An 8,373-nucleotide genomic window follows, 5' to 3' on the forward strand; every position below is an offset into this window, starting at 1 on the left:
ACAAGAATTTTTCTTTTAGCGAAGTCATTTTCTTACAGCTAGGCGCAAGAATTCTAATCTGGAGTCAATCATATTTCTACTAATGTATTGTCTTCATAAGAGAAGAAGGACATATCAAATAAGAATTATAATCGAGTTAGGTTGCTACATTTTTCTAAAATAGAGTCAATGGGAGGTTTTAAAAAATACTTCATAAGACTGCTCTTATTGCTTAAATTAAAGGGAAGATATTTAATTAAGTTTTATAACTAGAGATTTGTAAGTATTTGTTCTGAGTATTTAGTTTTTATTCATGTTACTTGAAATTGCGTAAGGTAAACATTATAATGCATAGTAAATCAAATTTTACACGGGCTCATCCTGTTCGATGGCTTCATGACATATCTTTATATATAAAAATAAGGCCGCAAAATTATCTTCCTAGGATCATCTACAAACAGTAATCATGGTATCTATTTGTAAGAAGGATTTTGAATTCAGTTTTACTGATATAACCGTATTGAGCTCTTATTTCTCAAAGTAAGTAAATCAAAACATGTTCAAGGAATAAAATAAACATGAACGGTTTCTTTGAAAAGGGTTGCTGTGGCCTGATTGATAACGTCTCTGCCTGGTGTTTGCCAGTCGGGGGTTCGAGTCCCTCTCAGACCCGTTAATGCCATTATTGTCTGCAACCTTACCATCCTTGTGAGCTAAGGTTGGGGGGTTTGGGGGAGCTTATAGATCTATCTGCTGAGTTATCAACAGCCACTGCCTGGCCCTCCCTGGTCCTAGCTTGGGCACTGATCATATAATATATGGTCAGTCTCTAGGGCATTGTCCTGATTGCTAGGGTAATGTCACTGTCCCTTGCCACTGCCATTCATGAGCGACCTTTAAACTTTAATGGTAAACATTCTATATAATTATCAAATCCATGTTTTATGGTTATGTTTGGGGTTTTCTTGCTGAATGTTTTGAAGATTCTTTCATAAGCATAATTAGAATATCACCTTTAGAATTACCTTGTAATCTCTGAAAACATTTCCTCTGGTGATGAATGACAATCCATGTTTAGGAATAGTTCATATTGGTAATATTTATCGAAGGAGAAATTTTTAGAGAACCAATAAAACATGCATTTTATATATATATATATATATATATATATATATATATATATATATATATATACATATATACATACATACATACATATATATACATACGTACATATGTATACATATATATATATATATATATATATATATATATATATATATATATACATATATATATATATATATATATATATATATATATATATATATATATATATATATATATATACACACACACATACATATATATACATATATATATATATATATATATACACATACATATATATATACATATATATATATATATATATATATATATATATATATATATATATATGTATTTTATGTGTGTATATATATATATATATATATATATATATATATATATATATATATATATGTGTGTGTGTGTGTGTAGTATATGTATATCCACATAGATATATACAAACATACATGTAGATAGATAGATAAATAGATTGATAGATATACAGTATGTATTATGTGTGCGCTAATTGAAAAGATCTTAGAAAGGTTATATGATACGAGTACTATATTTAAGGTTTTAGTCATTCAGCTATTAGTTGCATATAAGAAATAAAGTAAGTCTATAAGGGTTGTAGACGAGTTTCTTTTAAATTTTTGATAGAAGTTAACAACAGTTCTAGATATTTCCTACATTTATTGAACGTTTCTCTTCTTACATTTTGAAAAGGACATAAATGAGATTTACCGTGAAGAAAATTCTGTAACTGATTAGGAATTTTGAAGTGGACGTTTTTCTATACTTGAAGGTTACATAAACAAATCAGTTGAATATTGAAATTTAGCATTTGTATGACTTAGATCTTTTGTAAATTATTCATTAAAAAAATATGAGATATAATAATTAACAAATTGATATTAATAAATATATTACATCCAAATTTAGAAGTGTTGAGTTTTTTAATATTCTAATTGTTACTCCACTTACTTGAAAGGTCGGTTAGAATTTTCAGACAATTTTGTGCATACCAATTTATACCGTAATTTCCATTTGTTAAAACTAGTGTCCATCTAAGAATGCTATTTTAAGAAAAATCAGGAACTGAATAATTAGTTTACATAAAATAAAAATTATTCATTTAGATCACATGTTAAAACATTTTATAAATTGAATCTACTGAACACATGTGTGCTTGTTTCTATTGGTTTTCATGAAAGAATAGCTATGAAAAGCGAAAGAATTTATTTTCTATAATCTCATTTAATAATGGTTTTTATATGATCTTTAGATATATGTTTTAGTTTGCCTATCAAAATCGTTTTATTTGTCTTAAATTGTAAGAGGTGTAATTCATAAAATATTTTTCAGGATACAGTTGGTCGCTTGTGTGATATCAACATATGACTGAAGGCAGATATAATGGTGATCACAAGAAAACTTCTGTTCAACAGTGCAAGTGGAATTTAAGATATATGACGTCAAGAAAAAAAATTACACGTCATGGTTTTAGCAAGGAAAAAAAATTACACGTTATGGTTATAGCAAGGAAAAAAAATTACACGTCATGGTTTTAGCAAGGAAAAAAAAATTACACGTCATGGTTTTAGGTGTAGGGAGAATTATCAGTCAAAATTCTTGCGTAGATCTGTTTACAGTGAGGCTCTAAGTACCCTAATATTGCCTAATCAATCTGTTAAAGTTAGCTGTAAGAATTTAACTGCAAATTTAATATTCTTCTATAAATCCTAAAATTTGTTGTAGTCTGCGCCATGTAGTTTAATGTTTACATTAAGTCTTACCAATCATAAACACTACTCTACTTACTATTTAGAAAAATCAACAAATAGCAAAGCGTAAAATTAAGTTATACTGTCTTGGCAACTTGAAATATCAGTGAATTACCCCTTCAATAACTTTGATCACCATCTCAGTCATTTGCTATCATGTGTCATACTAAATTTACTAGACGCCTTAATATTGAATCTCGCTCTCACTAAAGTATTGTCAATAATGGAATCTTTTACTTATATTATTATTTTTCGTATCTATACAAATGTTGTTAATACTTCGTTTTATCATGACTACAGAAAAAGGTCATATAATTTTCAGTTGTATGGCACTTAATTCCAGTTTGATGGGACCACAATTCTTGTATATTTGCCATAATTTCTGTGTAGCATCTGAAGTGATTTGATCATAGTACTATTATAGATATGAAACATATCGGCTAAAACTTTTGGTACTAATATCAAATGGCTAGTTTTTCGCAAGCAAACACTGTGGTATCTTTAGGTAATTTTTCTCTTCTTTTCACGAAAAGTACGTAGAAAATGGTATAATGTATATTTCTAATACGATGTATTGTCACAAAGCCAGATATTTTATCTTAGCTTTACTTAATATATTTTTCTGACCTAAAGTTAAACTGATGACCAATTTTTCAACTAGGTAAAGTCCCACTGGGCGAAGATCTTGTTTAATCAGTGATGTTTATTCTCCTTTGTATTTCTATCGTGTCGTTCTCTTGGTGGCACCTCTGGCTTTTAGACTAAGGCTGATAGATTGGAAAAGCTACTTAATTAATTCCAGGTTTTACCCTGTGGTTTAGCTCTTGAATAATTGCAGGTTTTACCCTTTGGTTTAGCTTTTGAATAATTCCAGGTTTTATCCTGTGGTTTAGCTTTTGAATAATTCTAGGTTTTACCCTGTGTTTTTTTTTTTTAACAATTCCAGGTTATACCCTTTGGTTTAACTTTTGAATAATTCCAGTTTTTACCTTATGGTTTAGCTTTTGAATCATCCCAGGTTTTACCTTGTGGCTTAGCTTTTGAATAATTCCAGGTTTTACCCTTTGGTTTAGTTTTTTTTAATAATTCCAGATTGGGTTTATTTTTGTTTAATAATTCCAGATTTTACCCTGTGGTTTAGCTTTTCAATAATTCCAGGTCTTATCCTTTGGTTTAGTTTTTTAATAATTCCAGGTGTTACCTGTGGTTTAGCTTTTGAATAATTCCAGGTTTTACCCTGTGGTTTAGCTTTTGATATTCCAAGATTTTGATTCTATCCTTACTTTTCATTATGCCTTCCTATTCCGTAAATACTTGTTGGTAATTTAGCTTTAGCTTTAATTCGAACACATCTTATTCACCTTGATGACATAAAATCTATTATGATTGTTATGGTTTTTCGAAGTTCTTTCTTAGATGCTGTTTTTTTTTTTTTTTTTTTTTTTTTTTTTTTTTTTTTTTTTTTCGTAAATAACGAACTTTCAGCAGCAATAATTTAGCTCCACTTCTCTATTTGACGTGAAGCCTCCTCAAGATGTTGAATAATCTGGGTAATTGCATATGGTATGCATTATTTGTTTCCATCATAATTCTTACCTTATGCTGATTAACTGGTTTGAACGTACGTTGGTAGTAAACTTTGCTAAGTTATCAAATTTATGTTGTTAGTAACTTATTATATATGAAGATCCTGTCCGGAAAGTTATTCTCTCGTAGAATCTATAGTCTGGTACTTTAAAATATTCTTCTGATGTCTTTTCGTTGATCTTGTTAAAGGCTGACATTTTATCATTAGTTAATTGCTGGTGGTTTGATGTGTTGGAAATGCTTTCGTTTATAGAGTGTTAAGGCTTTCTACAAAATTCAAAGGATATCTAGCTTGAAATTTTACTCCTAATCAATCCCTGAAATATGATAGGTTTATTGTGTTTTTATATATATAAAAAAAAAATATTGATTTCCTTCGGAACAGTAATGATGATTTCACAGCTTGGTTCCCTTTATATATCAGCTTTTGTGAAGTCTTCCTGTCGGTCTCCTCTTTAAGCAACAGTTAAAATCATTTTGCTCCAGTGGTTACTGGATGAAAGCATTGAAATTGATTCTCAATTTAGATTATTTATAGATATCTGAAGAATTAAAGTCTGATAAAATCAATAGCAGCTATTAGCTAGTTCCTAGTAAAGGTAATAGTTTCTCATGTTGGTTTACTGATATGGTTTTCTTCTTTAGGATTCTTGTTATTAGTTGTAATAATTTTCAAGAAAATTGTGCACAGGGTTATAATCTTCCCACATAAATTCAAAATATTTTCCTTCATACCTGGGTTTACAAAGTTTTACGAGGTTTTTTCTAAGTTTCATGATTATGTCTACCTTTAGGAATTTTTTAGGCTTACTGTCAGTTTTGAAAGGGCCAGTTTGGTTTCAAGAGATTTCAAATTTTTACTTGTTTTGTGTGAGGATAATACGTCCTGGCTTAAAGTATCTCCTTAGACTAAATTCTGATATGCTGAGTGTTTGTTCTTTGGTCTGTTGAGTTACATTTCTCGCTCTATGTAGTTGTTTGTGAGCAATCCTTGTTTACAGATTTTGTTTTCTGATAATTATGTGTTAAAGACATATTTTTTCGGTCAATTTCGTGTATAAAGGGCTTTCTTTAGTATCCAGGGGATTTTGGGGCCACTTTCTGTTTCAAAAAGTCTGGCAGAGTTCCCCTTGTTTTATTGATTTTGTCTGGGCAAATATTGGCTATTGGTTAATGCGTTAATTTGCAAACTTTGATAATTATACTCTTTAGTTTTGATTTTCTTGAAACTAATTTCGTAGCACTTCTTAGCGTATGGAGATAGTTGGGGAGTTTTTGAGGTGTTATTGATTCAATAAGGTATCTGAGTCACTAATTTGATTTACCAGTTTTGAGTATTCCCTCGTTTGCAATTTTTTTTTTTTTTTTTTTTTTTTTAGCACAGATTGGTTTTTACAGGACACTACTTTATCTATGGAGGTATTTGGGCCTTATTCCTTTGTCCATTCAGTTATTCGTGACCCTTTTTGGTCTTGGAAGAAATTCTGGATACTTTCGTCTTGAGTGTCATTTAGAACACTTCTAGAGGGTTTTCTTATGCACTCGGTGGATAATGAAGTGATCTATAAGTTATTTGGACTACTATATTGCCTATGAAATTATGTAGAGCAATATTTTGTGTATGGAGTTTTCTGCTGCACACATTGGTCTAAGGAGCTATTTTGTGCACTCATTGGATTGATTATTTCCTGTTACTTATTGTTGCCTTGTTCCAATTCAAATAATTCTTTGTTTAATTTTTTAAATCTTGTTTTCAAAAGTTCCAGTTTTCTAGTCAATCTTTATGCTCCAGTGATGTGGCATTGTTCTGAAAATTTAGCTCTAATTAACAATATCTTTATAATTGGTAGATTTAAGATTTATACATATTTCTAATAATTTTGCTTTTATCTTTTGGAGGAAATATAAAAGAGAACTTTTATATCAATGGAATTCAAGGTATGTTGCTCACATGTAGCACCTTAAGTTTTTCTTCCTATGCTATCAACCAAATGATCTTAAAAAATGGCGAGAAATTTACTTCATTCCGTTTTGTTCCTTATATAAGAAAATATTAAAAGCATGATATTCTGTTCATTTCTTGTATATTGCTAAGGGAAATCCGTGTACATTAGTTAACTTCTGCTCTCCTTTTATTAAAAATAATGTATTCGCCTTTTACAATTCTTTTTCTAAGGATGAAAACAAACTAGAATCCTTTTTTTTTATTTGTGTTGAAGATAAAGAAAAGTACAATATTTTGAATTCATTATTCTTTAATGTGTGAATAAATCTTAGATATTAGTAAAATTTCGTTCCAACACCATGTTTGAATGATTCTTGAATATCGGTCAAATTTCGTCCCAACACCATTTGTGAATAATTATTAGATATTAGCTTGAATATCTGTCAAATTTCGTCCCAACACTATGTGAGAATAATTCTTAGATACTAGTAAAATTTCGTTCCCATACTATGTTTAAATGATTCTTGAATATCTGTCAAATTTCGTTTCAATACCACATGCGAATAATTCTTAACCATTAGTCAAATTTCGTCCCAGTACCATGTGTGAATAATTCTTAAATATTAGTAAATTTTTGTCCCAATTCTGTGTGTGAATAAATCTTAAATATCAGTTGAATTTCATCCCGTTACCATGTGTGAACAATTCTTGTATATTAGTCATTTTTTGTCCCAATGCTATGTGTGAATAAATCTTAAATAGCAGTCAAATTTCGTCCCGTTACGATGTGTGAATAATTCTTAAATATTAGTCAAAATTTCGTCTCAATACCATATGTGAATAATTCTTAAATAGTAGTCAGATTTCGTTCCAACACCATGTGTGAATAGTTCTTAAATATTAGTCAAATTTCGTCCCAATACCCATCCTCCCTTTGACCTTTTGTATTACTTTGCAACAGTTAGCATTCTCTCTCTCTCTCTCTCTCTCTCTCTCTCTCTCTCTCTCTCTCTCTCTCTCTCTCTCTCTCTCTCTCTCTCTCTCTCTCTCTCTTTGTGCTCCTTTTACGAGAAATTGAGAACTTAAAGTGAATGAAGTAATGAAGAGGCTAGCTAATGGAAATTAATAATAGATTAAATAGTGAAGAAAGTAAGGAAGTATAGGTCATCTAAGGTCCATTGAAAAAATGGATTATGAAACATCGGTTGGGGAGACTAAAGTTCATAGGATTCAAGTTATTGAAAGGCAAGATATGACGTGGGGTATGTTATCTCCGTAAGAAGGTACTTCCATCAGTGAAACATTGTTAATGGTCTTTGCAACGTGCTATATGATCCAACCTGCACTTACACGTTCCTTCTTAGCCCACTCACACTTGCATCTTCCTCCTCAGCCCACTTGCACTTGCATCTTCCTCCTGACCCTACCCGCACTTGACCTTCTGAGTCCCCTTGCACTTGCAGTTCCTCCTGACCCTATCTGAACATGCACGTTTCTTCTAGTACTATCTACACTTGCCCTCGGCTTCAGACCCTACCTGCACTTACACGATCCTTCTGATCCTGCTTGCAATCGCACGTTTCTTCTGACCCTACCTGCACTTCCACTTTCCTCCCGATCCTACCTCCAGTTGCACGTTTCTTCTGACTTCCTGCACTTCCATTTCCCTTATAATCCCACCTTCACTTGCTTGTTTTTTCTGACCGTACCTGCTCTTCCACTTTCCTTATGAACCAACCTGCAATTCCACTTAACTTCTGAACCTACCTGCACTTGCATGCCTCTTCTGTTCCTAACTGCACTTTCCCTTCCCTTCTGATCCTATCTGTACTTGCACATTCCTTCTAACCAATCTGAACTTGCACATTCATTCTAACCCTATCAGAACTTGCACCTTCCTTCTGGGCCTATCTACACTTGGCCTCCCCTTCTGACCCTACCTGCACTTCTATGTTTCTTTTGACAATG

The sequence above is a fragment of the Palaemon carinicauda genome, chromosome 11 (genome assembly GCF_036898095.1).
Source record: "Palaemon carinicauda isolate YSFRI2023 chromosome 11, ASM3689809v2, whole genome shotgun sequence".
In the NCBI taxonomy this organism is placed as follows: Eukaryota; Metazoa; Arthropoda; class Malacostraca; order Decapoda; family Palaemonidae; genus Palaemon; species Palaemon carinicauda.